This window comes from Mustela erminea, chromosome 11 (assembly GCF_009829155.1).
Source record: "Mustela erminea isolate mMusErm1 chromosome 11, mMusErm1.Pri, whole genome shotgun sequence".
Taxonomy (NCBI): domain Eukaryota; kingdom Metazoa; phylum Chordata; class Mammalia; order Carnivora; family Mustelidae; genus Mustela; species Mustela erminea.
The window spans coordinates 18,186,546-18,204,490 of NC_045624.1; positions in this window are offsets into that span (position 1 = coordinate 18,186,546).

Genomic DNA, 17,945 nt, shown 5'->3' on the forward strand with positions numbered 1-17,945 from the left:
ACTGCGTTACTGTCATGGTTATCCCGAGGGCAGTAGGGGCTGGCCCCCAAGGCAAGGCTGTCAGGGAATTTCCAAGGGCATTGTCATCCCCCTCTGCTCACCTCCCAGACCCAAGAGCACCACATTCACTTTTTTCTCTCTCATAGTTTTGTCCTTATCTTATCCCTTGACCTTGCTTGGGGGACCTGACTCACTTGACATTATCAAGGCTACGCTGGAGTCCAATAGTCAAAGAATGTTGCCTTGCTTTCAACATTCTGCTCAAACACAAAGGACAAAACTTAGCAGATGCAAACCCCCTCATTACACATTTTGCACAAGCACCAACCTTCACCTTGAGTCACAGCATAAAACATGGGATATTTAAGAGAAATTCCTTGGCCATTCCATTACGTAATAAAAACCAATCTATAAAATGTCATGAAACAGAAGGAAAAAACAGTCATGAAGCAAAGCAGTGTATGCTTGGTGATAGGTTTCATGACGAACTTATCAAAAGAACAGGTTGAGTTTTGCCTTCTCTCCTGCATGAGGAGAATCAAGGTTGCTTCATTCTTCAATAGGCTCCCAATGATCTATGATGATTCTAGGTCATCTACTTCCCCAACTTTCCGTGAATGGCAGGAACACATGCAGACAGTCTCATCAGGTCGCCTTAGTCTACCCGGCTGATGAACTGGCCCAGACTATATCTCCACAATCTTTCCTATTTTAGCCATCCCCAGTCACTCCAATACAAACATATATACAATGACCCTGCTCTATCTCCCAGCTTCCTCCTCATATCCGAATATAGTTCTCGCACTGTTGACTCTTCCTTTAATATGTTTTCTCTTTCAATCCATGCCCTTTGATCCAAGCCTCTGCTTCAATTCAGAATGGTATGGAATCACCCAAGGCCATTGCTGTGGTCTTTTGCTTCCCTTTGGCTCATTCTTCCTCTTACCCACTACCATCAGATAGTGTGAGAAGACTTCCGAAAGAGTGGGCTGTGGAATAGCTGTTATGTGAAAAAGAAAAAAACAAAACCAAACAAAACCAGTGGATGCATTCAAAAAAGTTCGAAAATTCTAGGTTAAATGAATTTAAATAGGTCTCTTTTCTACAGGACTTATCAGAGTCTTTAATACACTAAGCATGTGCATTATGAATCTTGAAGAAGAGGTATAATATGTGATTGTTCTAAGACTTTTTGATCATGGAGCATTATCCTTCTGCTCTTAGCCTTCTTTGTCTGTAGATCATCCTCAAGCTACAGAGCACACTGAGAAACAAGACTAAAGAAAACTAGTTTTTCAGAAGGTGTGTTCTAATAGTCCAGAGGGCTTTTATGACATTCTCAGAATCTTGCATTATATGGAAATAGAAAGTACTCTTTGATATTTTATTTTAGTTTTAAAATTTATATCATATTTCATACCTACAAAAGAATAAACCCAGGGCCGCCTGGGTGGCTCAACGGGTTAAGCGTCTGACTTTGGCTCAGTTCATGGTCTAGGGGTCCTGGGATGGAGCCCTGCATGGGTGTCCCTGCTCAGCGGGGAGCCTGCTTCTCCCTCTGCCTCTCCCCCTCCCCCATCTTGTTCTCTGTCTTCCTCTCTCTCTCTTTCTTTCAAATAAATAAAATCTTTAAAAAAATAAACTCAATGTACAAATGGATGTAAAGAAAATTATCAAGGATGCTTTGGGCCTCACCATGCAGCTGATGAACTAAATCAGGGGTGGGAAACTTTTTCTATAAAAAGCCAGAACTTGAGCTGCCTGAGTAGAGCAGTCCGTTAAGACCCGGACTCCTGGTTTCCGCTCAGGTCATGCTCTCAGGGTTGTGAGATCGGGTCCCGCAGGGGGCTCTGTGCTCAACAAGGAGTCGGCTTCGGTGAGGTTCTCTCTCCTTCTCCCACAGCCACCCGCACCCCTCCTTGTGCTCTCTTGCTTGCGCTCTCCCTCTCTCAAGCAAATAAATCAATAAATCTTTAAGAAGTAAATAAATACATACAATAAAAAGCCCAAACTAATCAAAAGAGCAGATTATGCTTGCCCTCTTTCCTGTGAGAAGAACACGACCTGGGGACCCCGCGTGAGGCGGCACGTGCCACCACTGAGGTGCCAGCGCCTTCTGTCCCGCCGTCAGGGCGGCCTGGGGCTCACCACGCTGGGCTCTGGGGGTTGTCACTCTCAGGATGGCTCCGGATGCATCGATCTTCCCTGTCTCCTGGGAGAAGGACTCCCAAGTCACTCGGCCACACCCGCCACCCGGGACACCAGGACCGTGAGGGCCCCTCGCAAGCCGAACCCGCAATCCGGAGAGCTGCCGCGCACGGCCGCGGGTCTGGTATGGACCAGACCAGCAACGCGGACGGAATGGTCCGATCGCCTTTCTGGGACTCACCTGGCCCCCCGCAGTTTCAGGTGCGGCTAAAAACCCCCCTGTCGCACGGCCGCTGGTGGCGCCGACCGCGCACGCCCGACTCGGCCCAGCAGGGGGCAGCACATGCCCGCGCTCCGGGCTTTCCCGCCGACCCCGAGACGGGAGCTCTGAACAAGCCTCCCGGGGCAGGCAAGCGGAGAAAGACCTTTGGAGCGCGATCTGCAACGCAAGCCCAGGTCCCAGAGCTAGACCAAGGCCATGTTCAGAAGCTGGAAAATGTTGTCTCTGAATCCTCACGGCTTCCTGCTCTGTTCCTCTTTTGCTTCTCAAAGTATGGCTGGGGGAGTGGAGGCATCAGCCAGAACTAGGATTCTGTCGGAGAGGCAGCGCTCCAGGCCCTACCTGGGGCCCACCGAGTCAGAGTCTTCAACAACTTAAGTGCCCGAGCTGCCTGCAACCATGGCTTTTTTTTTTTCCCTTTTCTTTTTTAAGATTTTTATTTATTTATCTGACAGAGAGAGAGAGACACACAGCGAGAAAGGGAACACAAGCAGGGGGAGTGGGAGAGGGAGAAGCAGGCTTCCCAAGGAGCAGGGAGCCCCATGCAGGGCTCGGACCCAGGACCCCAGGATCATGACCTGAGCTGAAGGCTCAATGACTGAGCCACCCAGGAGCCCCCAACCATGGCTTTTTAATAAAATCTGTGCTTCCTTCAGGACGCAGGCAGCGTCTGAACATCAGTATGGCGTCTCCATGGCTCCCTTGATCACTTTCATAGCCTTAGTCTTATGGGTCCCCATTAGCACACCATGGTCAAACACAGCATGTGTTGTAAAAGAAGCCTCCACGTCCCCTGCCACTGCCCTTCTCCAGGTGGGTGTTACCCAGAGTTCTTTAAAGGAACCACAGAGTGATGCTGGGGCTAGGTGGTGACCTAGAGCCAGACTCTCCTGATGGCCTCCAGACTTGTCAAAGCACTACGTTTTAGTGGGGATTTAAGTGTTCCCTGGGTGTGAAGAGCCCCCTTGGGCGCGCCAGTCACAAGGGAGGCTGAAGCTTCATTGCTAGAATGCCAGATGCTAAGCCTGACTCTCTGATAGCAACCTCAGGACGCCCCTGAAAGTGCGGACTGCCACGTCCCCCTCGCCAGTAGGGAGGGGGACAGATCGGCCTGGCTGGCCTACGGAGACACTGTCCCCCAAAGATGACCATGTTCCATTCACTGGGGATTATTTAAGATGCAGAATACAGTTTCAAAGCTTGAGCCCACAGCAGCTGTGAGTGATAAGGGGGCAGGGAAGGGGAAATGATGTCCTCCGTCCTGCCAGCTGCCTCTGCAGCGCACTGCACCTGCTCCTCGGGTCAGGCTCGGCCCAGTGGCAGCAGCATCAGAAAACTGACAGGAGGGACGCCTGGGTGGCTCAGTGGGTTAAAGCGTCTGCCTTCGGCTCAGGTCATGATCCCAGGGTTCTGGGATCGAGTCCCGCATCAGGCTATCTGCTCAGCAGGGAGCCTGCTTCCTCCTCTCTCTGCCTGCCTCTCTGCCTACTTGTGATCTCTCTCTGTCAAATAAATAAATAAAATCTTAAAAAAAAAAAAACTGACAGGGGTGAGCAGAAAACCTAGAGTCAAGATTTTAAAACTATCCTGTATTTATTGCAGAATGAAGATGTAGCTCATTTTCTCTCCCTTGGAAAAGTAAGCAAACATTCAATGCAGTGCATTTCTGTAATTCCAGCCTCTATCTTTAGCTGTCTTTATATAAGTACAGAAATTAGACGAACAAAACTAGATTCAGAGTTGGAGTAAAAATCACTCTATCTCCGTAATATACCATGAAAATTGTATTTGTGCCACTGAGCTAGGGTCTTGGGAATTATTATAGATATTTTATTTTTTTTATTTGGAGTTAAGAGGAAAGGATTTGCTTATTTTATTTATTTGCTTTTCTACTTTTTAAATTTATTTATTTATTTATTTGAGAGAAAGAGTGAGAGAGAGCACAAGAAGGGGGGAATGGCAGAGGGAAGTGAGAAGCAGATGCCCCACTGAACAGGGAGCCTATGTGGGACTGGATCCCAGGACTCCAGGATCACAACCTGAGCCCAGAAGAGATGCTGCACCGACTGAGCTACCCAGGTGCCCCCAGGGCATTTGTTTTCCACAGGCAACCAAGAGAGCGTGGCATTTCCCCACTGTTCTCCCCACCCTCGTTTGCTCCTGCCATCTTGAACATGGTGGGTAGGTTTGAGCCCGTTTGGAGGAAGAGGTTAGAAGTAAACATTGAAGGTGTTTTGGTGAGAGACTTTGTAAGATTCAGGGCTCATACATTGATGCTTCAGGGCCCAAGTGACAAGTACAAGATAAGGTAGGCAGAGAAGTTCTGTCCACTTCAACATGGAACCTGGCTTCCCTCCGGCTCCTTGAAGACAGATAGCATTGGGAACGTTACAAGAGGGCAGGCTTTTGGAGGACATCAGTGAGGTCAGCAAAAGCAGCAAAGTGCCCGTAGGGGGTGCTTTGAAAAGTGGCATTAAGAATATATTTATTTATTAAGAAATATGTGTTATTTTCTGGCTTGCTTCCTTTGATCATGAAAGATGATCTTCGTTTCATTCATGTTCTTGTTAACCGTGATTTTTTTATATTCACTTTGACTTAGGATTCCATGTGTAAGTACACTGCAGTGTATTTTTCCAATCTATTTGGGATACGCATTTGAGTTTCTAGGTTTCTGCTCTTACGTCCAATGCTGCTAGGAACATCTTTGCATACATAGACACTGGACAGCGTATATGTGAGTAAGATTTCCTCTAGGACAGAAAGTGCTGAGGTGCAAATATAACATGTTTTCAACTTACCAGGATAATAACAAGTCGTTCTCCAAAGTGACTGCACCAATATGCTTTCTCCAGCTGTCTCTGAAAACTTAGGTTGTTCACCAACAGTAAATACCACCAGGTTCTTTCATTTTTGCTAATCTGGAAGGTTTGTGATTGTATCTGATTGTGATTTTAATTGGGATTTCATGGATTACTAAAGGGGTTGAGTATTTTTTATTATGTTTACTGGTCACTGGGATCTCTAGTTTTCTTAACTATCTGTTCCAGCCTTAGCCCATTTTCTCTATGTGGTGGTTGTTTTCTCGTGATTAGTAGGAGACCTTTCTATATTCTGGATAATAGTTCTTTGTATGTTTCACAAATATCCTCTAACACTCTGGAAGCCTGGATTTGTGTGCTCTTTATAATATGTTTACATGAAAAGACGTTCTTAATTCTAATGTGATCAAATGTACCAATCGTTTCATTTAGTGCTTTTGTATCTTCTCTAAGAAACCCTTCCCTGACATGCAATCAGGAAGATTTTCTCTTTTCTCAGCTTGTGAAACCATATCACCCTGTCTTAATTACTGTAGTTTCATAATAAATCTTAAAATCAGTTGGTGTTAGGGCACCTGGCTGACTCAGTGGTTAGAGTGTGGGACTCTTGATCTCAGAGTTGTGAGTTGAGCCCCACAATGGCTGTAGAGATCACTTAAAAAAATTAAAATCTTAAAAAAAAAACAAGTGTTAATCCTCCAACTTTATTAGATTTCCAAGTTGTTGGGCCATTCTAGATTTTTCCATGTGAATATTAGACTCAGTTTGTCAAAGTCCGCCAGTTTGTTAAAAAATCTGATGGGATTTTGAGTAGGACTCCATCGAACCTAGACACCACACTGGGGAGAAATGGCATCTTAACAATATCGAGACTTCCAACCAGTGAATTTCTTTAATATCTCTCAGCAGTGTTTTATAATTTTCATTGTATAGATCTTGCACATCTTTGGTCAGTTTGGTAGCTAAGTTTTTCACATTGATTGTGGATTTTCAGCATAAAAATTTGAGGTGTTAAAATGACCTGAACGGGACACACATGGCCGTGCTCTCCCACCGTGCACTTGCGAGACACTCTGAAGAGCTTGGACCCTTTGCCTTTGGCAGGTGAGGCACCGAACAATGTCACCTGGAATACCACAAAGCCAAGAGACCTGAAAGTTAACTTAAGATTTCCTGTGAGATAAATTCATCTGACGGCCAGGATAGCTATAAATACACAGTACCTTCAGTGCTTGAAATTAGATCAGGAGGGAAGGTGGATTAAGATAATTTGTTTAATATTTCCTTTGGAGATAAAAGCCAGTAAGAGACTTTCTCACGGTACAGATATTTCAGGCAATTTACCTAAAAGACAGTATGATTATTTCAGGTAATCCTGAAAAGACTGAGACTGCTTCCCACTCCAGCTTTTACCCTTTCCACAAGCCCTGAACTAGTAGGGTTGCCATTACCATCATTATTAAATGTCCTTATTTTATTTTATTTTAGAGAGGGAGAGAGAGATAGGGAGGGGCAGAGGGAAAGGGAATCTCTTAAGCAGACTCCACACTCAGCACAGAACCCACTGTGGGGCTCGATCTCACGGCGGGGCTTGATCTCACGACCCTGAGATCATGACCTGAGCCAAAATCAAGACTTGGCTGCTTAACTGACTGAGCCACCCAGACGCCCCTTAAATGTCTCTGTTTTTACCATAACACCAAATTGTTGCTTGTTCGCTTGCTTTGAAATTTCATACTCCAAGAACGGAAGGAGATAATAATGGAATAAAGTGTTGCCACTTCCGATGTAAGGGAAGATTTAAAAAACTATGATAGGCTAAACTTTGGAACCAAACCCAACACAATGAGGTTTGAAAGGGCATTAGGCTTTAAAGAATCTATTGCGTGAACACTAATTCTTGGAGAAACTCAGAAATAAGGATTTGCCACCAGCAATTCCATAAGACGTAATAGTGCGAAAAATAGAACGACAAAATCAAGGAAGTTGATGGCCTCATTGCACTGGGCTCTGGTTAGATCCTTTCCAGAGAAATTCTCTTTTCTTGTCGTGTTGTGCTGAGCCCATGCAAAACTGAATTACACTAATGAGAAAATTAGAAACCAGGTCAGACAGAGAATCCTCAAAAGAACAAGGGATGATGTGCTTGGAAAATAAACTAGGCAAGATATGGCACTGTCTTCTGAATTTGAAGAACTGCCACATGAAACTTTAATGACTGCAAGCAAAAGACCAGCAAGAATGGCTTCAGGAGTTCCATGGAGTCCATAGTAAAGGCATTATGATCATTGAGATTGTCCAGCAGATTGTCAAACTGCCTTCTAAATCTCTGACCTCATCAAGAACAGAATTATTTTGTCCTGGGTTATGTGAACCACTATTATGGTTGCTGCAAATGATTTCTCCCTGGCTGGGGAACAGTAGTAAAACTTTATGGCAGTGGTTCTCAAACTTTGGTTTCAGGATCCCTTTACAGTCTTAAAAATTATTGAGAACCCCAAAGAGCTTTACTTTAATGGGGACTACATGAACCAATATTTACTGTATTAGAAATAAAAACCATGAAATTTAAAAAATAGTTATGTGTTCCTTCACTGAAAGATAAGAAAACCCCCACTGCATACAAAGAACTTTTTGTTTTGCAAAAATATGACTTTTTTCCCCAAAACAAAAATTTAGTGGGACGAGTGGCATTTTTTTTTCACATTTTTACTAAACTCTTCAGTGGAGAGTTTCATAGAAGACACCTGAATTCTCGTGTCTTCCTTTGTATTTGCTCTGCTGCAATATTGTGTGTGGTGTAGCCTCTTGGAAACTACTTTTCGCTCATGAGAGAATCAGAGTGAAAAAAGAAAACGCCGTCTCAGATTATTATGAACATTGTTTTGGTCCTGAACCCTCTAAAAACATCTTGCATATTCCAGTCATACTTTAACTCTATATGGTTTGATAATATCAACCCAATTTATCGAACAGACACTACTACATGAACAACTCAGGCTCTCTCCCCTTCCAGTGGGAGGATTCTACTTTGGAAGAAAGCATCCACGTATGAATTCATCAAAATCCAAAAAGACTGTCCATTGTTTTTTTTCCCATATCAAGATGTAACAAAATTCTTCAACTAGTAGAAGTTCAACATTCTTGACAGCATCGTATCATCAGCTGGTATGAATTTAAATGATTTGCCTGCAAAGAAACTGTCTTGAAAACATTTCCTAACTGGGTCATGTCAACATTGATAGATGTATGAGGAAATTTACATTTGAAGTTGTTCAAAAAGTAATTACTTGATTCAGAAATCCAAAAGCAATGTTTAATTTACAAGTAATTTTCACTGTTCTCTCAGTTCTGCATAAGCTTTATCATAATTACGCTCAAACATGTTTACAGCTGAAGAGAAAGAAACTCCAACTTGCACTGAATTTTTTAAACTAAATCTAAGCTTACATGTTTTCACAGCACTAAAAATCTTTGGATCATATTTATGAGAACACATTTCTTTCTGCATATTCAAGTTTCTATTTTTATAAATTTGCAAACATGTCCTTATATATTATGTGTTAAACATCAGGCAGATTGAAATCAAAATGTTGGGCTAATTTGTAAGCAATAAAACCTTATTGACACTGAAACTATTAAACTGATCTGTTTAAATATTTGTTTTGGTGCTACCATATTATAAAAGGCCAAAATCCAAGCAAAATCCATTTCCCTACATTTTCATACTATGGGGGTATTTCTTTCTTTTTTTTTTTCTTCTTAAAATATTTAATTTATTTATTTGACAGGCAGAGATCACAAGTAGGCAGAGAGGCAGGCAGAGACAGAGAGGAAGGGAAGCAGGCTCCCTGCTGAGCATAGAGCCAGAGGTGGGGCTGGATTCCAGGACCCTGGGATCAGGACCCGAGGGGAAGGCAGAGGCTTTAACCCACTGAGCCACCCAGGCGCCCCCTACTGGGGTATTTCTATCTTTCTTGAAACAAACCAAGTTTATGGCTTAATCCAGTTTATTCTTAGTAACTAGATAATAATTACAGTATTTGTTTACTTAAAAATGAATCTGTCTTATCATTTTCCAAAAAGATCCAACTCCTTAAACTCATTTGGCTTTTTCTCATGTGTTGCTAACAATTGCCTGATTTGCTAGTTTCTCTATATCTCTCCTGTGCTTTTCTTACCTAGTCATCTGATTTTTTCCTACTATAGTGAGCTAATTCTTAGGTAAGGCTGCCCTTCATTAATGCAATTCTTTAAAGTTTTTCCACATGAAGTTTTCTAACTCAAACCTTTAGAGGTCTGCCAATTTAAGAGAAGAGCTTCTTTGGGATGTTGGTCCCCCAAATCACACCAAACAACCTGCTGGTAAGACTAGGCTTATCGGGGAGGGTTGCCTTTATGGAGTCTTGTTAGCATCTCAGAGGGGAGACAAGGCAAAATTTGGATAGTTCTTGAGATGTTGAGTCTGGTCTTTTGAAGGAGGAAGGAGTGGTGATTGGCACCGGTTTAGAATTGGGAGAAAAATGATGACAGAATAGACTAGGTTTGGTGGTTCCCACAAGTTTAAGATTTTAAGGAAAGTTTTCAAAGACTCTTGGGGAAACTGCCATTTGCTGCTTTGTATGAAAGAGTTGGTGGGCCTTTTAGGATGTTGCTGAAATGAACAATACAGTTATCTGCCATTTTTATCTTCCTGGGCAAGAATCTCCCTTGAGGCATATTTTTTTTTAAAGATTTTATTTATTTATCTGACAGACAGAGATAACAGGTAGGCAGAGAGGCAGGCAGAGAGAGAAGAGGAAGCAGGCTCCCTGCTGAGCAGAGAGCCGGAGTGGGGCTGGATTCCAGGATGCTGAGATCATGACCTGAGCCGAAGGCAGAGGCTTTAACCCACTGAGCCACCCAGGTGCCCCCCTTCAGGCATATGTTAATGAAGAAAATAAACTCATATGAATGTAAGTTATGTGGTATAGATCATTCTTAGTATGCTTCTCATGAAAAGAACACAATTTTTGTAGAGTAAAGGATGCCTTGTGTATAAATAGTTCTATAAGTTGTTTATTTTGAACATATATCATATAAAATACTATAAAATATAAAAATAAATATACTTATAAATATTTATTGTGAATGCATGGAAAAACTTCAGGTGGGGAGGAGAAGTTGACCAAGCAGCCCGATTCTGTCCCCCAGGTTCCTCCTTCCTATTGGAGCTCTAATGTTTTATGCCTTTGTCACCTCTGTGCCAGATTTCCCTGAGTACAGTTTACAATTCCAGCCCAAGCTGGAACAAAAATATCCTTTCTTTTCAATTTCCCGGCATAGTTCAGTTAGGCAAGAATTTTAGAAATTATTGCTAGCTACTAAGAAAACACTGAGAGAAGTGAACAAAGAAATTACCCCAACATTCAAACAAAAGAATGACATCTGTAATAACCAATGGTATGTCTACTCCCAACAATTAGTGCTGAGCAAACAGAACCATCTGTTTACTTAGTACGAATTCCATGGTTGTTTCTTAACCAACTGAGCCACCCAGGCGTCCCTCCATGGTTGTTTCTTAAAGCAACATTGCTGATACTATCTTCACCACTGTTTAACCATGTACACACTCTGATTTCCCGAGATAATTCCCACAGCAGTCCGCAAGATGAAGTTAGAGCTCTATTGCTCAACACTCAAGACCTACGCAGTCTGGACCAGTCTACCTTTCCACCACCTTCTCCAGCCCTTCTCTTTCCCTAGCGCCTCCCTGACCATCTGTGCCAAGATACCTGCCATTTCCCAACCCCACATCTTTATTCATGCTCAGGTGCCTTCCTACTTTTTGTAACCACTTCTTAGAACGACCTCCCCCAACACTCTTCATGTTGTTGCCCAACTTCAAGGCCAGGTATAAATAGGACCCCTCCTGTGTAAACTTTCCCATCCTCCCACTTCTGTCTGTCTGTCTGTCTGTCTTCTTTTTAAAAGATTTTATTTATTTATTTATTTGAGAGAGAAAGGTGAAAGGGGAGAGGGTCCGAGGGAGAAGCAGACTCCCCACTGAGCAGGGAGCCTGATGTGGACTCGATCCTAGGACTGCAGGATCATCATCTGAGCTGAAGGCAGCTGCTTAACCAACTGAGCCACTCAGGTACCTTCACCTCTGCCTTTCTATTGCCTGTGCCACACCATCTCACAGTTAGTTCTAGATGTCTGCTGTGCCAGGCTGTGAGCTCCGTAGGGTCTCACTGGCTGGGGCACAGTACCACACACCTCGGCTGAACTGTATTAATTTGATTTGGTTTGGTTTGATCTAGTTTTATTTAAGCCTGCCACTCTGCACACTTCTATGGCTTTACTGTACTTTCAACCTCTGTGGTGGTTTCCTTATTGCATGACAGGGTGAGCAGACACATGAGAAAAACGGGAGTAAAATAAGGACACTCAAGAAATTGAGCAGTGGGGGGACGCCTGGGTGGCTCAGCTGGTTAAGCGGCTGCCTTCGGCTCAGGTCATGATCCCAGCGTCCTGGGATCGAGTCCCGCATCAGGCTCCTTGCTCAGCGGGGAGCCTGCTTCTCCCTCTGCCTTCACTCTGTCTGCTTGTCCTCACTCTCGCTCCTCTCTCTCTCTGACAAATAAATAAATAAAATCTTAAAAAAAAAAAAAAAAGAAAAGAAAAAAAAGAAATTGAGCAGTGGGGATAAAAATACATGTTTATAAAAAAATAAAAAATTAAAAAAAAAAAAACCCTGGCGATTCACAGACCTGTGCTCCTGGGGATAAAAATACATGTTTATAAAAAAATAAAAAATTAAAAAAAAAAAAGAAATTGAGCAGAACTACTCCCTGTTGAAGTTGTTTTTCTCTTGCTTCTGGTTTCAGGCAGGAGGCAAATAGAATCTTATTTAAAATATATATTTTAAAATATGACCTTTTTTTTTTTTTCACCTAAAGTATAACTACCTCCCCACCTATAAAAATCAATCCTGGATGTTAGGAATTAATTCAAGGAAGAGTGAAGATTCCGTGTTATGTAACCTGAGACCCCTGAATAGCTCTTCTCCCTTTCCTTCCAGATAGCTGACTGGGGTTGGGAGGGCACATTAGACAAGAAGACTTTGTAGGCTGATCAGAGTGTTTGTTATTGTGGGGGGAAAAAGTGTTTTTTGGCCATGTCTCTCATCATCTTTGAGAACCCCTGCCTGCCTTTCTGTGCTCTTATTTCTAGTGCTTATGACAACCACAGCCCTCGGGCCCCTTAGTTGATACATATATCAAATATCACCCACCATAGTGGCTGCCATATTGGACAACCCTGAAAGAGGGTTTAGGGGAACAAAAGGAGAAGGATACTTCTACAGTGGGAACAAAGGGAGGAGGAAACTTTTACAGTGTTTTGTATTAGCTATGGCAGACATGGGACTGGGGAGAAGGCTCCCCATTGCCCTGCCAACCCGTAGGAAGAAGGACCACTAGACCTACGAGAGACAGGTGGACCTTCATTGGGATCATCTAAGCCTTGAATCCCGGAAAGGATAGAGGCCCTCCCCTACTGAGGCTGAGGGTCTCCATCTTATGTTATCCCCAGTGCCTTCCAAAATTCTTTCTTCAAAGAAATGAGAGGGGGAGGATTTGTCCTTGGTCCCATTTCCTACATAGATAGGGAAACCTGCAATCTGGATAAGGCAAAAAGCTAAACAATGATCTAGAAAGGAATCTATTGTCTGTGTTGTCTATAACAATTCATACACTGTTGTAGTTGGTCAAGACACACTTCTTTTTACTAAGAAACAAAATAGAACTAAATGAATCTTGAGTACAAAAGGTATCATACATTTTTTTGGTATCACAACATTCATATTCATCATTTTTACTTTCACTCATAATACTCTATTTTAATTATTGCATGTATCCAGATCTGATGCTCTTATTTTATCTTTTTAATGGTTGCCTTGATCTCCTTTAATCTTTAGTCCACTACTCATGCATTCTGTCAATTTTCAAGGTTTTTCTCCTTTGATAATAACTAGAGGAAAAAAGAAAATCCTGAATTTCTCCTTGCAGATGATAAATAGAAGAGATGACGTCTTCTAAGGGGCTCAGTCATGTCATAAATGCGACTGTTGGCTACGGAAACAGAAAGACCTGTAGATTCTCAGTTTGGCCACACGAAGGCTTGTGGCCTTACTCTGAACCTTCATTTTTTCACCAGTAAGACGAAGCGGATGAGAAAGCTATTTCACAATGGCTTTGTGAGAGCTCCACGAGATGACAGGCATCACACACTCACTCCAACCGCCATTATTAGATTCAGCGACATGAAACAGACATTTTTATATTTTAAAAAGCTACATTTTGGGATGCCTGGGTGGCTCAGTGGGTTAAGCCGCTGCCTTCGGCTCAGGTCATGATCTCAGGGTCCTGGGATCGAGTCCCACATCGGGCTCTCTGCTCAGCGGGGAGCCTGCTTCCCCCTCTCTCTCTGCCTGCCTCTCTGCCTACTTGTGATCTCTGTCTGTCAAATAAATAAATAAATAAAATCTTAAAAAAAAAAAAAGCTACATTTTATAAAATTTTTTATGGTTCTATCTTCAGTTAGCTAGTGGAACGCCAACCCCAATCATCTGGGTCCCGGCCTTCGGCACTTCCCAAACCACGCTAACTTTCATTGTTGGTGAGATTTATTTTTAGAAGGACAAGTGCTGACAGTGGAATTATGAAAGAGCTTAGTACAGGAAATGTGTGAAGAAACCAACTAGTGAGAGTGGGAGAGAAAGAGTAAAAGAACTGGTACTAACTTCTATATTACAAATATAATGACTGTCCAGTGATCTTGCCTTTCCTAAGCCCAATGAAGTATATGTGGTGGAAGATTCCGGTAAGCTCATCAATGTCATTTGTTAGGGATTGTGATGGTTAATCTCAGGTGTTCACTTGTCTGGGCCAGGGGGTGCCTAGACATTTGATCAAACATATTTTTGTCTGTCAATAAGGGTGATTACTTTTGTATCACTAGACTAAGTAAAGTTGATTGCCCTTCCTGGGGGGATGGGGGGAAACTCATCCAATCAATTAAAGACCTGAAAAATAATTTTTTAAAAAGGCTGAGTAAGAGGGAACTTTGCCTATCTAACTACTGGAGCTGAAACATCAGTCTTCCTCCGCTCTCTAAGCAGAACTTAGGTCATCGGCGCTCCTGGGTCTCCATCTTGCGGACTGCTAACTACCGATTCTGTGCAGTCCATAACCACATGAGCCAATTCCTTGTATCTCAGGAGAAAGAGAGAGAAAGATTGTAATATTTATAGTATATCATTATGCCTCTATACTCTATATATTACATTCTATTATATATCAACCTATATTTATATTTTGTGTGTATTGGTTCCGTTGTCTGGAGAACCCTAATGCAGGGATGGATACCAAAGGTTCTGTTAAGTCAGTAAAGTTATCTTTAATAATGCATTCTAAAGCTGCCATCCATAATTGTACCTAAAGGATTCTTCAAAGATAATGATGCCGCGGGGTGCCTGGGTGGCTCAGTTGGTTAAGCATCCAACTCTTGGTTTCGGCTCAAGTCATGATCTCAGGGTGGTGAGATCGAGCCCCAAGCGGGGCTCCGTGCTCAGAGGGGACTTGGCTTGGGATTCTCTCTTTCCATCTCCTTCTGTCCCTCCCTACTCCCCCAAATAAATAAATAAATCTTAAAAAAAAAAAAAGATAATGGTAATTACTTTGTAGTTGTTGTTGTTTGTTTGTTTGTTTGTTTGTTTAAAGTCTGAGCACGTGAATCCCAGATCTGGCATTAGGCAGCCAGCTTTGTTCTGTCTGTGAAGTCATGACTCAAATCCAAAGGCTTCCTGTGGGTGAAGAGGAATGCATCTCGGATTTCACTGGGGCTGGGTGCTGGACAAGGTTGGAGGTTGGGTGTCAGAAGACCTGTATTTGAATATCAGTTCTGCTCTTTATTGGCTCTAAGAAGTAACTTTTAAAGCTTTGGCTTTCTCACCTGCAAAGCGAGCATAACAATGACTAATTCAAGGGATCTAGGAAACACTTAAGAAGACAATGTGTGGGAACTTCTCTTTGTAACTACATAGTTTAAGCATATTGGTTGCTGGAAGAGATTATTTTATGTTGAAAGGAGCATTGGTTTTCGACCCGTGTACTTAAGTTAGTTAATCTTTTTGAGCCCAAGGATCTTCACGTGCCAAAAATCAAAACATGAAATAGAGAGCAAGAGAGTTTACAGCCTACCTTTGCAAAATCTTGTTAGGATTAAAGGGGGGACAGTGTATGAACAGTCTCTAGTAGAACTAGAAGTTCTTTCTGTAAAAGCATAACTCTTTTTTTTTTTTTTTGGTAAAGATTTCATTTATTCATTTGACAGACAGAAATCACAAGCAGGCAGAGAAGCAGGTAGAGAGAGGAGGAAGCAGGCTCCCTGCTGAACAGAGAGCCTGATGTGAGGCTCCATCCCAGGACCCTGGGATCATGACCTGAGCTGAAGGCAGAGGCTTTAACCCACTGATCCACCCAGGCGCCCTAAAAGCATAACTCTTGATGAAATTGATCAGCCATTAGTTACTTCAGTGTTATCCTGTGTTTGTTTTTAAATAAATGAAGAAATTAAGGAGCTGCTCACTCCCATGTCCTACCAAGTGATGTTCATGTTCATTTTCCGCTGAGAGTCCTGTCTCTTCTAGCTAGACAGTGTTTCTCCTCAGTCCTTCTTGGCCCATTGGGAACCGGTAACTGTGTCAGTCAATTAAGAATCTGCCTTTGGTCATGATCTTGGGTTCTGGGATGGAGTCGTGCATCTGGCTCTTCTCCCTACCCTCTTCTTGTGTGTGCTATCTTAAATAAAATCTTTTAAAAATGAAGAAAAAAAAAAGGAAACCTATAACTTCTATAACTTAAACACAAAGCCTCCAACTTGTATCTCAAAAAAATTTAAGATTTATAACTGACAGATTAGTATTATCTCTGCTAGGTGATACTCAAGAGTATTGCATCGTTATGAATTTTCTGAAGATCTCACAGGAAGAAGAAAACAGAAGATTTCTGCCCTGGACGGTTAGAGGAGCCAGGAAAAGAAATACTAAAGTCACCCTATACACAGAACTCCATCACCAGGGCCCTTCTCTATTTACAGACCTTCTAACTCCTCCTACCAGGAAATCTTATGGTGTCATTTAGGGACTGTCATCCCCCTCAACCTGGTTCGTGTTCTTAGGTGATGATTTTCTCTTCAGCAGTGAAACAAGGGGAAAAGTGAAGGGGCTTTCTAAAGGTACTTATTCTCCATCCTCCTTTTGGTTTTCTATGGTCTTGGGCAAGCCACCTAACCCCTCTGAGCCATAAAAACTCACCTCAAAGATAATGCCCACCTACAAGACGAAGTAATAAAACCTGGACATACACTGGCTGTGGGAGCGGGGTGGGGGAGGATCCACTTCTGACTAAAGAGTGAATTATATGTGACACTCCTTTAATGAAAGGGGCTCCCTCATCCAAGCTGGCTGTTAGTGACCGCTTGTCATGCACTGGGGATCCCCAGGCAGCGGGACGGGGGGTGGGGGTTGTCTATCTGGGTTCTTCATTACCCATCACCTTGTTGTACGAAACACTTAGCACTTGCCTTTCCCATGAGTCATCTTAGCAGGACCTCTTTGCTCTATTTCTGTAGATTCTAGGACATTCTGCTCCTGGGAACTCCTCAAAGGATAACACGCATTCCTTTTTACCCATCCCCTCGCTTACTCTTCTTTAAGGATGGTAGAATGACTTATTTGGTGACTCTCGGTCTTTTCCTGGATTTGAATTGTGCATGATTGGCACAGCCTTTTCTGGATTTGCGCATACTCTCCCTGTTTTTGGGTTACATGCATTTTCCACCAGGTAAGTGTCCTGCCTCTGAGAGGAAGACCCAGGGGTCCAGCTTTGCCTGATGCCGGTGGGCACATCTGGTCCTAGGGGGCAAGTTCAAACCATATTTTCCAATTCAGGCTTGTTGGAAACAAAGCTGATATTTTGATTTCCATATGCCTGATTTTTAAAAAAGATTTTATTTATTTATTTGACAGAGAGATCACAAGTAGGCAGAGAGGCAGGCAGAGGGTAGGGGGAACAGGCTCCCTGCTGAGCAGAGAGCCCGATGCGGGGCTCAATCCCAGGACCCCAAGACTATGACCTGACCTGGAGGCAGAGGCTCAACCCTCTGAGCCACCCAGGCGCCCCCATATGCCTAATTTTTGTGGCTATTACTCAGCGTGTTCTCAACTCAGGAAAAGGAGAGCAATCACTCTCAAACTCCAAAAGAACATGACTAATATGTGTTGACCATTATTTTGACTTTTGGTTGCCCAGAGATTTCCATGCTAGGAACATACATGATGATATTTTTCTGAACCTCATATTAATGTGTTTTTGTTTTTGTTGTTGTTATTGTTTTTCTTCTTTTTCATTTCATTTCTCTTCTTCTTTTTTTTTTTTTTTTGTCAAGCAAGCTCTGATACTCTTAAAATAGAGAAATCTAACTCTTGTGTATGAGGGCATTAAATCCATTTATGACTTGGGCAGATATAGTTCTAAGTTTTGCTACCAAAGTTACCTCTCTGACATTTGTTGTAATGGAACATGAAGAGAGCTTTTACAAATATTAGCTTTTGTCTTTGCCTCTAAAATCAATACCCATATATAGTTTTT